This window comes from Artibeus jamaicensis, unplaced genomic scaffold (genome assembly GCF_021234435.1).
Source record: "Artibeus jamaicensis isolate MK-2021 breed Jamaican fruit bat unplaced genomic scaffold, CSHL_Jam_final contig_781, whole genome shotgun sequence".
In the NCBI taxonomy this organism is placed as follows: Eukaryota; Metazoa; Chordata; class Mammalia; order Chiroptera; family Phyllostomidae; genus Artibeus; species Artibeus jamaicensis.
Genome location: NW_026521968.1, coordinates 5,538,393 through 5,554,113, shown reverse-complemented (window position 1 = coordinate 5,554,113; position 15,721 = coordinate 5,538,393). Strand labels below are relative to the sequence as shown.

Here is a 15,721-nt window from a genome sequence, read left to right as displayed (position 1 = left end):
CTTCCCTTTCTCCAAAGGTCTTTAAAGTCCTCCCAGGCCAGCACCCCCTTGCTTGGGTTTTTCTTCCCTGCAGGCATCCTTCCACCACAGACAGACAGGAGACAGACCCTCACACGTCTTCCAGAGCAACCCTCCAGACTTCTCAGCATTCCCCTCTGCCCATGACTCAGACTGGCTCTGCACAACCAAGGCCAGGGACCCAGCTGGCCAGAGAGTTCTCCTAAACTAGTAAGGGTGGGAGCAGCTATGAATGCCCAGCATGTTACGCTGGTTTACATTTGTTTGTGTTTCCGATTTCACATTTTAATACTATTTTTAACATGCTTTCCTGTCTCCACGTGGAGGGAAATAAGCCAGCAGTGCAGGCACAACGCCTTCTTTTTCTTTTCTCTCCACCCACTGCGCTGGCACCTCCCCCTGAGCTCTGTCTGTGCCCAGGGAGCACACAGGGTGTAGTGCAGACATCCCCAGGCCTCAGAATTGGGGGGCTGGTTGATGGGGTGCCTGCTGGCCAAAGGTGGGGGTGGGGGTACCTTGCTCAAAGCTGGATGCCTAAGCTCTGGGGAGGAAATTAACTTTTCAGCAGAAGATCAAAGGAAGGAACACTGAGCAGGAAACAGTGGGGAAGACTTGAAGCTGTCATATTTAGGGAGAGATGAGACTTTCCCGTTCAGAGTCAGGAGGAGAGTTTAAAGAGCAAGGACATAAATTAGCAATGTGGCCCCACTGGAGCAGGAGTGCGGGTTCAAGCTGAGACAGAACAAAGGGCTCTCTTACGAATTAGACACCCTGAGTTAACGCAAATGCCTCCAAATATCTGTGTTTCATTAATTAATCACAATGTCAACTATGGCGAGTGTCCCATGACTAATGCCAACTGTAATGTGGTGGCGTGGGGCCAACTCGCTCATCTTCCTTTCCGAGTGAAGCACCCGTGACCCACAGGGAGGCTGGGGTGTGTGGGCAGCTCCTTCTTCTGAGGATCAGGTCAACCCTAGAGTGGGCTGACCCATTTCTGGGCTGGACCCCAGGAAGGAATTCCTCCCAAGGACATCCAGACCCCATCCTTATTTTCATCTCTCCGCCCAGCTAGGGGTTGGAAGGGTTGCTGGGGGTCCCCTGAGTCCCTCCAAACTCAGCACAATGGTGCTGTGGAAACGCAGGCCAGATCCCCCAGCTCTGGGAGGTCCCCGACACATTTTCTTCTCACAGGAAAGCCAAGGAGCTGTCTCTAAGATGAGACTCACAATCATCAGCAGACGCTGTGGGCACCCCCTTTAAATTAGACCCCGAATCTGACACTGCGTCATGACCACCTCTGCTGCATCATTCCAGTCTGAGCCACGGTCCCTGAATTCACAGCCTGCTTCCATCCACTCTCCACAGGCACCGGTGACCCAGGTAGGACAGGGAACCTGACCCCTCACTCACAGCTCACTGTGAGTTTACCCACAATGGTTTACCTTCCCATTTAATAATAATAGAATCCCCACAACGGCCCACAGCGTCCTGCCTTGTCTGACCCTCCTCATCCTCTCAGACCTCAAGTCCTTTCCCTCTCCTCCTGCCTGCCCACCCAGCTCCAGCTACGTGGCCTCACTGCCATTCCTCGGGACCTTGCACTCGCTCTCCCTCTCTCTGCAGTGCCCTTCCCCCCATCTCCACACAGCTGTTCATGCCCTCTCTTAGTTCTCTGCTCAAATGTCACCTCAGAGGGGTCTTCCCTGGCCACCCCACTGAAAGTACGCCTCCCCTCAACCTGCTGCACTCTCCACCCCCTCCCCCGCTTCACCTATCCTCACTGTGTGTCGCTTACCTGACTGACGTGTGTGAAATTGTGTGTATGTTTATCAGAGCATAAGCCCCACTGAAGGGAAAGGTCCACCTTGTTTGCTACTGTGTTCCCAGGGTTGGGAACTACATCCAGCACATTGCAGGTGGCTCATAAATGACGGAATGAACAAAGGTATTTGGGGCTGATGGTAATACAATAAATAGAATTATGATACCCCATCATTTGACCCTTTTTTCACGGTCCATTTACAGAAAGGAAAACATCTCAATAAATGTAGAGGGAACTATCCATTCACCCTTATCCCTCCAACTGACTGGTAAGAAAGGAGGGAAAAGATACCCACACCCATTTCATGGTAAGGAAACGGGGACGTGGGATATTGTTCAAGGGAAGGATGAAACCCACTGGCCTGTCTGAGGTCCCATTTGTAATCAAGATTCAAACCAAAACTGGAATCTAGGTTTCCAGACACTCTGCCTATGCTCTTTCCACCAAATTTCCACCAAACGATTTCAACATTCTGCCCTCTTAGAAAATCTACTAATATCATTAATCATATTAATATTTCAAAAGTAAAAACTATGATTATCTTGAGAGATGCTAACCGGGCAGCATTTGATAAAATTCTAATCCATCTGTGGCTTCAAAAGTGCCTCTTCTTGGTATTAGGAGCAGCCTAATCTTACACTCTCCAGGGGGACACAGAAAAACACACATAAAGGGGTATTAAAATGCTAAATAGAAAATGCACATGCTATCTAAAACCAACAGCCAGAGTCAGAGCAATGAGGGAAGCCCAGAGGAATTCCCATTAAAGACAGAGCATGATTATTTATTAACATCCTTTTGGAATCATATATCATAAATAACCAATTTAAAAACATAATTAAATTTCACTCACAATAACAAGAAATTTCAACTTCCTAGGAATGAAGTTAATGCAGGGAACACACAAGCGTTATGTGATGAAGCCATTTATTCGGGGGACAGAGTGAAACTTAATTATGTGGTAATATGTTCCTGGATAATGTTGAAAACCATGCAAGGTCTAAGATTTCTTCCCCTAGGTCCAGGAGCAAAGAGAGACACCTGACATCATTAACTCCATTTAATCCGTCCAATTAATGGCTATCTACAAATCCAATGAGTCCCCTAAATTCAGATGGTCTGACTCCCAAAGCCACTGCCGTCTCCCCACCAGCTCACCTAGCCTCCTGGTGGTAGGACAGATTGCCGATGTGTCTGCTTGGCAACACCAAACTTCACTTCCCAGGATTTGTTTTCGTGTGTGTCCTGATGAGGGTGGACCACAGGGAGGTCCTCGGGAGGCTTGAGGACACCAGGGAAGCACCAGCCCCCCACACATGTTATTGCAGATGCACTGACCCTGGTGTGAAGCAGTGGTCAGACCACAGCTGCTCTATCCGACCCAGATCTCCCTCTGCTTGCCCAGCTCCCCGGGCAGGTGTGCATGGTGTGCTCTGTGACCAAAGGCCCAGATTCTACAGGACCCTCCCCCAAGGCTGGAAGCACCTTCAGTCCACCTGGAGGGGTTCCAGCTTATGACTGATCTTCCCTTCCCAACTCGGCTGGCCCTGGGGCTTTGAGCTCCAGCATCAGATGTGGAGCAGCCGGCCAAATGGGGGCTGCTTAGCCAGCCCACGATGGCGTACAGCCAATTCCCTGTAAAATATATATTTGTTGATGTGTGTCTGTGTACATGTGTCTGTGTATTCTGTGTATGTCTATGAATGTGCCTATCTACACGTGTCTGTGCATGTGCACGTGTGCCAGTGTGTACGTGCGCACGTCTGCATCTGTGTGTGACCTCCTGCTGGGCCGGCCTCTCTGGTTGAAGCCTTTCTGACATGGCCGCTAAGGCGCTCCTCACCAGAAGACCCCCAGAGGACAGGTGGTCATGCAGTAGGGGAGTCACTAGAGAAGCTGGAGATGGGACATGGAAGGCTGTGGCTGTGGAAAGCAGCAGAGATGAGTCCGCCCCTCTGCCCCTCTGTGCTGCCACACTGAAGTAAAAAGAACTTCTGAGGCCCTGCTGTGTCCCCAGCACCACTGACCCAGGGCTAAAGAAGGCCCCAAGCTGGACTCCACCCCAAGCAGGGTGGACTCACAGAGGGGCCTCCCTCAGTACTGCCCGCTGTGAGCTGACTTCACCCCAGCCTGCACCCAGCGGGCCCCCCTAGGACCCTGGCCCTGACTTACGGAATTTTCAGCCTTAGGGCACTGCTCACCAACCAAACCAAGGGACCTTGGAGCTACTGTTTGAATGAAAGCTGTAGATACAAACCCTGCAGACACCCAGGGCAGGGCCAAGACTCTATGAAGGGCAGTTCTGAATTCTCCCTGCAAGAGAACTCATCTTCAGAGAAATAAAAGGGGGAAACAGGGTTACCCCAAACTTGCAGGCCCAATGAAACAGGGTTACAGGCAGGGTCTCAGAATCAGCCCCTGGAGGGCCTGTGTGAGGTCAAATTCCAGCTGTCCCAAGTACTAATCCAAATAGCTTTGGAGAAGTTTTCTCTGAATTTCTCACCTTTAAAATGCGTGTAATAGATACCTTACAATGCAGGGCTATGGAGAGTGTTAAATTTTTATTATTTTTCAAATCGGGTATAATAAATGTTGGTTATTTTTGTTAAGATTATCACTCTTAGGCCCTGGCTGGTGTAGCTGAGTGGATTGAGTGCAGGCCTGTGAACCACACGATTGCGGTTCAATTCCCAGTCAGGGCACATACCTGGGTTGCAGGCCAGTTCCCAGCAGGGGACTCAAGAGAAGCAACCATACACTGATATTTCTTTCCTTCTCTCCTTCCCTTCTCCTCTAAAGATAAATAAATAAAATCTTAAAAAAAAAGATTATCACTCTTCCTGTAACAGTGGAAAATTGTAACAGTGGGGTATTCTAACCCACCCCACCATTCTTCTGACATTTTTGTGTAAGTGCTGACTCTGACTAATATGCAGCTTGTAGATAAACAGCATGTTTGTGTAAGAATCCTAGGAACTAACTTTGAAAAATACAGACTCCGACCTTGAGGCATCCCAGCTCCAGGAGATTTGCTGACCTTCAACCACGGAGCCAGGATGGCGTGAAGCTGGGATGATGTGAAGCCGGGATGACATGAAGACAGGATGACTAAACCAGCATGACATACACTGGACTGTCACTTGCCTTATTGGAATGGACTGTGCTGGTCTGCACATAGAGAGCTTTTCAACCCCCTCCCTTGAGCTTTTCACTCTGTTCCCCTCACCCTACGTATAAAATCCTCTGCCTGCACTGAGGGGAGGAGATGGGCCTTGAGACATGAGTCCCCCATCTTCCAAGTGGCAGCACCTGAAAATAAACCACTTTCCTTTACATCAGCACCTGCCTCTTGAGTACTGGCTTTCATGGCTGCAGGCAGCTGGACCGGCATCTCGGTTATATTCATAGTAATTTTTTCATAGCTCAGAGTAGTGAGTCAGTAGTGAGTACATTTAAAGAAACAGGGGATGGAATGTATCATAAAACTGTGTAGTAGTTATGAAGATGTCTACTAAAACTAAAACAGATTGTAAACCTTTTAAAGATACAAAATAAAATCAATAAAATAGACTACATAAGTAACTACAAATTTTAAATAAAATGAGAGCACTAAAACCAATCATAATCTTATATAAAAAGATCCTTAGATGTCCCCAATATATTCCCATCCTGTGTAAATTTTATTATTTTTTTCAGGTTCCACGCAACCTTGATCAAGCCACACATTTCTTCATGCAGGCACAGGTTGAACTCATGGGGGTTCAGACCAGAATAACAGTGTGTAATACAAGCTGAATTGTGTTGTCCCAAAATCCTTATGTTGAAATTCTAACCCCCAGGACTTCAGAATGTCACTGTATTTAGAGGTAGGGCCTTTAAAGAGGTGATTCAGTTAAAATGAAGTTGTTAGAATGGGCCCTAATCCAATAAGACTGTGGTCCTCATAAGAGGAGACAGGACACAGACACACACAGAGGAACCACACGAAGATTCAGTGAGGATGGGCTATCTAAAAGCCAGGGAGGGAGGCCTCGGAAGAAACCAACCCTGCCGACACTTTGATCTAGTTCTTCCAGCCTCCAAAATTGTGAGAATGTGTTGTTTAGGTACTTGGTTCTGGCAACAATAACACAGTGAGCTGGCTGGATTCCATAGACAGAGTGGTTGTTGCTGTTCAAACTGGTAAACATGGAGGAAGAAGGAGCTGGAGAAGAGGGGTTCAGGGAGGCCCAGCCTTATCCCTCAGCCCTCAGACCTGGCCCAGGGCTAAGAACAGGGCCCCGGCCAGGTGGTGGACTCACATTCCAGCAGTTTGGGGGAAGTAGAAGGGGCGCTCATGATGGTAAACCAGCAGCTTGCTCAAGATGTGATCACAAGAGACCCTTGCAGCTTCACAGACTCCAAGGAGCGAGGGGGGCTGATGACTGATTCCATTTTGGCATCCTGTTGGAAGCTGAGGAATCTGTTGCTGTGCCCACCTGCCTTCTCACTGTCCCTAAAACAGAGCCAGGGGCGTGTCTGCCCACAGCTGTTGAAGTGCTCACCAAAGGGTGTACAGGAGGACAGATGAACCTCTGCCTCTCATAGGCACTGCCAGGCACAGGGACACCATCCTCAAATGAAAGAGAGTGGCTCAGGTCAGAGCATGAGGCCTCAAGATGTACTTTTGGGGGCCTGGGTCTGTCAGCCCAGAATGAATGCCATGCAAAGTTGTGAGGCCAAACCAAAGTAGCTGGTCTCTGCAGAACCCCTAAAACCAGACAAGAAAGGGTCTGAGAAATGACTATATAAATCATGCCTATGGACATTGGGTTCTAAGAGAAAGTACTGTCTCTTTAAGGCAGAAGAAATTTACATGGCAGACACAACTGGCCAGAGAAACAGCTCCTGTCTGCCCTCTGCCCAGAGTCCTCTGGGCACCAAGCCCCTAATCTGAGACTGGCAATTGAGTAGAGAAAGAGGGAAAGCACATAACGGAAGCCACTTGGTACCAAAGCTCATGAGTGTTTTCTGGAGCTGCACAGCCAGTTTTCATAAAGGGATTCTAAAGTATGGCTGAGCCACTCCACTGAGATGGTGCAAGAATGGCTGGTTTCCTGGGCAGAGGGTGGAAGACCAACATTCCACCTCCAACCTGTCGAGTGCCTCACTCAGCTCAAGGCTGCAAATGCCCTGGTGACTGGGGCTGTCTACTAAGTGCATGGTGACAGTACTGGTACTGGTAAGGAATGCTCAAATGTATACCCAAGGAAAAAGAAACAACCTCTGTACATCAGAGAAGCACTGGAAAGGGCAGGCAGAAAGAACAGAACCTTCAGGTTGCTCTGGAACAAGTCATGCTCAGGGTATTCTCAGTGAATGGTATTCAGGGAAGCTCAGGCAGCGTGTAAGACCAGAAGGGCTCCCTGATTCCAGCATTAGAAAAAGGATGCAGCAGAGACTTGGAAGAAGGCTTCAAGGTATAGAACCAGAGGCAGAAGCCCTGCCTAGTCCCCTGTGGTCTGTCAGATATAGCACTGAGGGTAAGTAGCACCCATGGCCCTCAGGACCAGGTTGCAGGTTCCTGCAGGCGCAGCAGCCCTCTCTGTGACCTGATCCCCAGGACTGCAGGTCACTCCAAGGCCTGCTCAGCTGGCTGTACCACAGCTGGAAACTCAGTGTGTAACAGGCTACACTACAGTCAAGGGATAACTGCTTCAAGAACACGCCTTCTCCTGCAGTTAGCCAATAAAAATGCCTTATTTTAGGACCCACTATTCCAGAACCTGTGCTCCTTTGAGCATGCTAAATTGAGATCTACATACTACATCAAAAATATTGATCAGGCAGAAAGAAACAAAAAAGTCCTTTTCAAATGCTTAATCACCCACTTTATTGTGTGTTTGTGTGTGTGTGTGTGTTAATTGTAAAGCACTTATCTGTACCTATCCAGTCAGCTTTAAAACATCTTAAAGTATTTTGTTATCATACTTGCACAAGATCTGCTATGTGCCTGGTTGGCAGCTTATGAATAAATACATGTTATCACACTTCCAGGCAAAGCCACAGCAGAGGGGCTTGGGGTTTGGGGTGGGTGGGGATGTAGGTGTCCATCTGCTTAACCACAGTGAAGTACAATACAAATACACGATGGCTTCTCTGAAACTTGCAAGCACTCTCAGACAACCTCAATTAAATTGATTTTTTAATACTCAGACAAAAGGAAACATCCCAAAGATTTCTATAAATGGCTTTTGAGCCCACAGCTGAGCCTATCCACCAGTTTGGAATTTACTAGCTATTTAAAGCAACAGGAACATCCTTCTATTTCCTCTTATAGCTCAAAGTGAGACTCTAACACCAGCCAAGCAGGGTAAGAAACCTCACACACAGAAAAGGAAAATAAACTTGTAAAAAGATACTGGGTACCTGTATTTTTACCCATGGCATGGGATCAGGGGTGCACACCGCCCTTCCTCTCCCTCATGCCAAAGAGCCAACCATGATTTTATCAAAGCTTCCCAAAGAACTTTACTAGTGTGATTCTTTTAAAAAATCAGAGCACCTTTCTAGATTTTTAAGTGAGTGTGAATGCTGCCAAGAGCTCATAACAGAAGAGTACAGAACTCCAAGTGCAAAGGTCGGAAGGCTACATCAGTCCCCTACTAACAGCCCTTTCTAACCTGGAGCAAATCACAAATACTGAGGATCCCACGTTCTTGGCTGTGAAACTGGGACCATAGGAGGAATCATGGCTCCCCCAAGCTCGTGGGGCTGCTGTGAGGACCAAGCACACATGACATGTGAGGACATCTGATAAACCATAAAGTGCACACATACCTGAGGGCTTAGCCCAGGAATTTCTGGCTGAGGAGCTTGGGAAAAGGGGGATTGCTTTTTAATTTCTTGGTGGTGTTTTGGTATTGGGGTCCCTTTTGTGGGGTGAGGAGTTTCTATTGGTTTGGGGTAGCCTGGACCAGTCTCCATCCCTGTCCCTCAGATGACCCTTTCCTGCTGGTCAAGACTCACCATGGGGGTGGGGGGAGTCTTCTCTCAGGAGGTTGCATCCCAGGTGGACTGAATGGAAACCTGGCCTGAATGAACCCACAAGCCAACTTCTTGCTCCCACAGCCTGTTGCACAGCATGTCCACTCTAACAGAAGAAGGTCCATTTTTTAAAGAGCATAACGTAATCTATCTCACAGAATTTTAGCATACTGCAGCCCAAGAATGTAGACACCAAGTTATATTTATGCAACCTTTCATAAAGAACATTTAAGGCCCTGGCTGGGTGGGGCAGTTGGTTGGAGTATTGTCCTGTATACCAAAAGGTTGCAGGTTCGATTCCTGGTCTCGGCACATACCTAGATTGTGGGTTTGATCTCTGGTTGGGGCACAGATGGGAGGCAACTGATTGATGTCTCTGTCTTGCACACATGCTCTCTCTTGCTCGCTTTCCTTTCCTCTATTTCTAGAATCAGTAACACATGCTCAAATGAGGATTAAAAATTTTTTTTAAAAAGAACATTTAAGGATTAGATGTTGAAGAGCTAAGAATAATTTGGCAGCCCCTCAAAAGGGGAAGCATAGAGTCACTATGTGACCCAGCAATTCCACTCTTAGGTATAAACACAAGAGAAATGAAATTATGTCCACACGCAAACTCGTACACAAATACAACATTATTCCTAATAGCTAAAAAGTGGAAATAGTCCAAACCGCCAGCAATAATGTCCATGCGATGGAGTATTACTCAGCCCTAAAAGGAATGGGGTAGTGATACATTCTATAACATGAATAAACCCTGAAAACATTACGCTGAGTGAAAGAAGCCAAACACAAAAGGCCACACAGTGCATCGTTCCATGTATATGAAACGCCTAGAACAGGCAGTTCCACAGAGACGGAGACTAGATTAATGGTTCCTGTGGGCGAGGTGGGGGAGAGGGGAGTGACTACTAACAGGTACAGGGATTTTTGGGGGGTGCTAGAAATGTTCTAGAATTAAATAGTGAATATACACTGAATTGCGCAATTTTAAAGGGATGAATTCTATGTTATATAAATTGTATCTCAATTTTAGAAAACATTATAAAAACAAAGGACTGTGAATAGTAGTTAAGCAACTCAGACTTAAGAGGACAGCCCTAACAGAGTGACTCACTAACTCCCACGGGGAAGCCGGGTGTGACGCACACGGTGGACTCCACCTGCCCCTGCACCTGAGAACCCAGGGACCCTGCGGTGTGCCAGTTCTTCCTTTCCCTTTCTCTCCTTCCCACTCCCACTCCCTCTCTTTCCTTTCTCTCTTTTTTTCTTCTCTTTTATTTCTTTCTGGTTTAAGTCCTCAAAAAAAAATCAGTAACTAAATGCAGTTTAAGTAATGGGCCTTTAAAAAATAAAACAGTTGCCCTGGCCAGGTGGTTCAGTTGGTTGGAGCATTGTCCCGTACACACAAAAGGTCGCAAAAGGTCGCAAAAGGTCGCAAAAGGTCGCAAAAGGTCGCAGGCTCGATTTCCCATCAGGACAAACATGGGAGGCAACTGACCTGTCTCTGTCTCTGTTTCTCTCTCTCTCTCAAATCAATAAAAACACATCCTCAGGTAAGATTAAAAAGTAGTAATAGTAAAAATAAAACCAAAATAACGCCTCTCTTTCAGACAACGGTTGTTCGATAATGCCCGAGAGGCAGCATATGGCAGTGTTCAGAGTTGGGGGAGAGGCTGCTGGGTTTAAACCCAGGTACCACCCTCCGTGACTGTGGACACTTTACTTCTGGACTTCATTTGTAAAATGCAGGTAACAGTAGACCCTCCCTCACCAAGTCACAATTAGGGTGGAAAAGCACAGGTCTGGTACCCAGCAAGTAGGTTGCAAGTATTTGGTAAATAGGAAAATGAAAGAAACCCGTGGACCCCAGCCAGCTCTGAGGCTCCCCACATCTGACTTATAAGCACTCTTCCAGATGTACAATTTATTTCAAAGATTGCTTTCTCTTTGCAAAACTAACACATGTCCACTGGTGACATTTTGCCTTCTTACATGTTCTTTTATATCATTTAATGGTAGCATAGCCCTTGATTATAGGATGATACTGTACATACATCTTAAATAAAGTCTTCCAGTTTTCATTTTTTACTTACAACACTCCTTCTCTTCCCTTTCCTTAATGGGACAAGAGAGACCATTGCTGCCTTCAGAAAAGAGTCAGAACTTTCAGCTGCAAGCAGCAGAAGTCCAACCCACAAGTTTAAACCAAGAGAGGTGGGGAGGAGAATCTATGAGCTCAGATTAGTGGGTGAGTTGGGGGATGACTGAATTCAGGGGCTTATATATGTCAAGGGGATGCCATCTCTCACCTCTTGTTGGCCACCCTCTGCAGGTGGACTGTCCCCAGCTAGGGACAATTCATTAATTTCCTCCCAGTTTAGCAACCCATTTTGGTTTACAAAGCCCCATCAGGACCACATGGTGAGGTGGGGTAAGAGAAGTTCCCCCAAAGGATGAGAAATGGGACGTAATGACAGGAAGATCAGAAAAAAAAAAGCTATAGCAATTCACTTTGGAAAGCCATCAACTCCCCAAGAGAACTTTATTGGGGAACTATTACATGCTCACCACTGGCTAAGGCATTCTAGTGGGATACAGGAGGATTAATAATAGTGCCTGAGTTTCTATGAAATCACTTCCAGGAAGGAGCTGATTTCACAGACATCTTGCTCTTAACCCTACAACTCCCAGTATTAACTTATTTTTACACATGACAAAATAAGGCCCACCTAGGCTGAATGACTCATTCAAGGTCACAGTGCCAAGATGGGAACCCAAGCATAAGGTCTCCAAGTCTTGGTGCTTCACACATCATTGCACAGGGGACAAGAGATCATGTTAAAAATCATACAAGAGCCCTGGCTGGTGTAGCTCAGTGGGTTAAGCACAGGCCTGTGAAGCAAAGGGTTGCAGGTTCAATTCCCAGTCAGGGCACATGCCTGGGTTGCAAGCCAGGTCCCCAGTAGGGGACACATGAGAGGCAACCACACATTGATGTTTCTCTCCTGCTCTTTCTCCTTCCCTTCCCCCCTCTCTAAAAATAAATAAATAAAATATTTGTAAAAAATCATACAAGAAACAGATGCAGCCCCTGCCTTCAAGGACCTCTCTATCTTAACACGGTATGCTTTCAAACTGCCAGTTCAGGGTGGTATATGACAGGTACCTCTCAGGTGCTACCTCTCAGGTGCTATCTGCAAGGATGGAGAGACTCTGAAGGTTGGATGGCCATTAGATTTCCTCCAGGAGGGCCCTGCCAGATGTGTGAACATGGCAGGGGGGCCAGGCAGGCCAAGCCAGGGTGCACAAGCAGTCACATGTTAGACTTCCTCAGAAGGTTCCCAAAAGAACAATAGGGGGGGAAAAGGAATAATTTAAAAGAAAGGAAAATCTATGGACCACTGTTCTAAATTACTTATATATATATTAATGCCTTTCTATTTCTCCCAATGGGCTTATGAAATAAGTCCCATTATTATGCCCATTTTACAGCTGAGGAAATTGATGCACTGAGAGCTGTGAGTAGCTTGCCACAGGCTAGAAGGACCAAGCAGAGATTCAAATCCAGTTTGAGTTCCTTGGGTTCTCTGCTCTGAATGACTGTATTATGTTGCCTACCAGCACTGCTCCAAGCCAACAAAAAAATATCTTCATTCCAGTTGAAAAGAGATGTTCACTGAACTGTGTTCTAAGGAGACCACCCCAGGGAAATGTTTCATAAAACTCAGGCCACCACCAACACCAACCTGGGCCACACACACCCCACCCTAGAGTCCATCTCCACAATGCTTCAAAAGGACTTGCACCCCTAGATCCTTCTGGCCAGGAACTCTTCAAGATGAGAGACAAAACACTTAAGGAAAGTTTTCTTCTCCCTCTGGCTCCCTTCCCCCAACACTCTTTCTCCTGGTACCTAAGTCCTCATGTTCACCCCCAACTTTGTCCTATTCAGAACTTGAAGGCCCTAGTACTTATTCACACTAATGTGTAAATGACTGGTGAGCTTCAAATAGCTGCCTCTGTGTCAAGTGGCCAGCCTCCAAATAGCAGCTAACTGAAGCCAACTTCCTTGGCTCCTTTCCCACTGCTAAGTCAATCATCAATTTGGATTGTGGCTTCTTCCCTCCTGTTCTCTCCTCCCTGGTGGTACTGTTCTTCTCTTCCTCTCGCCCCTACCCTCCAAAACTGCTCCACTTAGTCCTCTCCAATGTCAGAACCTACAGTTAAACCATAAAGCACTGGTTCTCCAGCATACACAAGGACACCACCAGATTAGGCACACTAAAATCTGCTAAAGCCTAGGCCCAACCTCCAGGGATGGATGCTGGCTTAACTCATGTGGCCTGGACAATAGCTGGTTTTTGTTTTGTTTTTTGTTTTACTTTTATTTCATGATGAATTTATTCCCAGGCCCTAAGGTTTTGTTTCTTCAGTTTCTCCTGGGATATCTTTTTATTCTGCACGACCTCCTCCTCTGGTTTAGGAACAACCTGCTCTTTTTCAGTAGGACCATCTCAGTGTGGCAGAGACCACTCCTGTGTGGGTTAATCCACCCGTGAACTCTTTAAGTTCTGTTCCATATTTTGGGAGCTTTGCTCACCTGGATATGTGCCATGACCGGAGAATCTACATCCAAACACTTAAGTCCAGGCCTGGCTGGTGTAGCTCAGTGGATTGAACGCAGGCCTGCAAACCACACAATCGCGGTTCAATTCCCAGTCAGGGTATATGCCTGGGCTGCAGGCCAGTTCCCAGCAGGGGACTCACGAGAGGCAACCATACATTGATATTTCTCTCCTTCTCTTCCTCTTTAAAGATAAATAAATTTTAAAAATCTTTTAAAAATAAATAAATAAATAAATAAATAAATAAACCCTTGAGTCCAGCATTACTTTCTGCATTTTTTGGTATGTGATGTGCAGCAAAAATTCGGCACTCTTTTTGGGCCACCCCCACTGTCCAGCCCCACTGTTTGGCCTGGGTGCACCTCCCAACTCCACCACTGTCCCGATGGAATGGCACACGTTGTTTCTGTGAAGTGACGTCCTCCAGAGGCTTGATGTCTTTTTGGATGCACATACCCCTGATGGCCTGGGCAGTTTCATGAGTGTTCTTAAAGTGAACACGAAGATCTGAAACTCTTGATTTGCATGAGTTTGTGGGGTTTTCTGGGTCAAGTGAAGACAGAACCATTTTCAGAGATCACCTCAGGCTGCTTTTGAGAAGTGTTAGGTATGTTTAAAATAACAATCACATGACTACATAACACCAATTACCTGGTTACTCTGTACTAAGTACAGAGTAAAGTACATTATTTTAAAGTTTATGTTTACTCATTTGAACCTCAATGCAACCCCATGAGGTAGATACTATAAAGCTCCCATTTTCACAAGAGAAATCGAAGACACAGAGAAGTACATAACCTGCTCACAGCCTCCCTGCTGATAAGTGACAGAAGAATGCATGTGTGGCTCCAGAGTGTACACTCTGAGCCCGTATCCTCCCCAGCCTCGGACAGGCCCTGCGTCATGGGGAGTCAAGTTCCAAGGGACTCAGCTCTCCTCCCACCAGCAACTAGCTTAAGCTCAGCCTGTTCCACAGGCTCCTGCTGGCCTAGGGACAGGGTGCCCTAACTCTCGCCTGCTTCTTCTCCAACTTGGAGGTGAGCTTTCCTTCCTGCTTGGCACACCCTTGGCTCTGCCATAATCCCCCCTCTTTCCATCCCATTTTGGTACTTGATAAGATTTCCTTGATAATACTACCTTCCCCCGGGGAGCTCATTCCACTTTGACCCACATTTCCTCCCAGGTGCTCCTTGGTGCCATGGCCCACGAGCACCCGTCTCCCACTATTTTCTGACTGACAGCCAAGCAGAGGAAGGATCTCCATGTTCCAGGTCCACACCCCACATCTCTGCATTGATTTCATATCAGTTCCTAGGCCAGAGCTCCCTTCCAAATTCACCAATTTAGTTCTTAATACATTCCCTCAGAGCAAATATTTTTGCACTAAACATGGCACAGAGGTCTGGAAATACCACCAGGATGGTTGCTCTGTATCCACCCATCCGGATCGACATTTAGCCCTGCTCTGTGCACCAAGAGGCTTACCTGGATGGCCTGTTGCTAAGGACTGCCCTGTCCACTGGCTTCCAGGTGGGTGAGCCAATAGGAGAAACAAGTAAGCCATGAAAATTCAGGAGGAGTGAGGTGGTGGGTTCTCACCAGCACCTCCTACATGCGGTGGGTTGGGACTTCTTTCTACCAGTCCACCCCTCCAGCTCCAGGTCTTTCCCCAGTTTCTGGTCATTGCTCCCTCCCCTGCCTCCCCTGGGCTTGTACACCATCCCACTGGCCCCACCCACACCTCTGTAAACAGTCCCATCTTTAAACTGCCCACTATCTCCACAGTTATGTTTGTTTCACCACAGTTATGGTGGGATTTGGACACAACTGCCACAAAGGACACGCTCTTTGGGAGGCCTGGGGCATCAGTGACCACCTCCACTAACCAGCAACTCCTTCACAAAATAACTAACATCTGATAAGAATCAGAAAGTGTCCCTGGCCCAGTAGCTCAGTTGGTTAGAGCATCGTCCTGATGTACCAAGGTTGCAGGTTCCATCCTCAGTCAGGGTACATATAAGAATCAATCAATGAATGCATCAGTAAGTGAAACAATAAGTCAATGTTTCTCTCTCAAATCAATTAAATACAAATATTTTTTTTAAAAATCAGAAAGCTAAATGAGGCCACAAGAGACCTCATTTTGCTCCTATCCAACCCATTCTCCATGACAAGACCACAGTGCCCAGTCACCGGATTAGGTAGACAGGATCCCACAAAGAAG

The 15,721-nt window shown here is 46.9% G+C and overlaps 1 protein-coding gene and 1 pseudogene across 3 annotated transcripts in view; both read right to left on the bottom strand.

Annotated features, from left to right (window-relative positions):
* The window catches only part of GAS7 (growth arrest specific 7), a 208,885-nt gene that overhangs the window by 161,583 nt on the left and 31,581 nt on the right, over positions 1-15,721 (bottom strand). The window lies entirely within an intron of this gene.
* Positions 13,273-14,065, bottom strand: LOC128628493 (60S ribosomal protein L17-like; annotated as a pseudogene).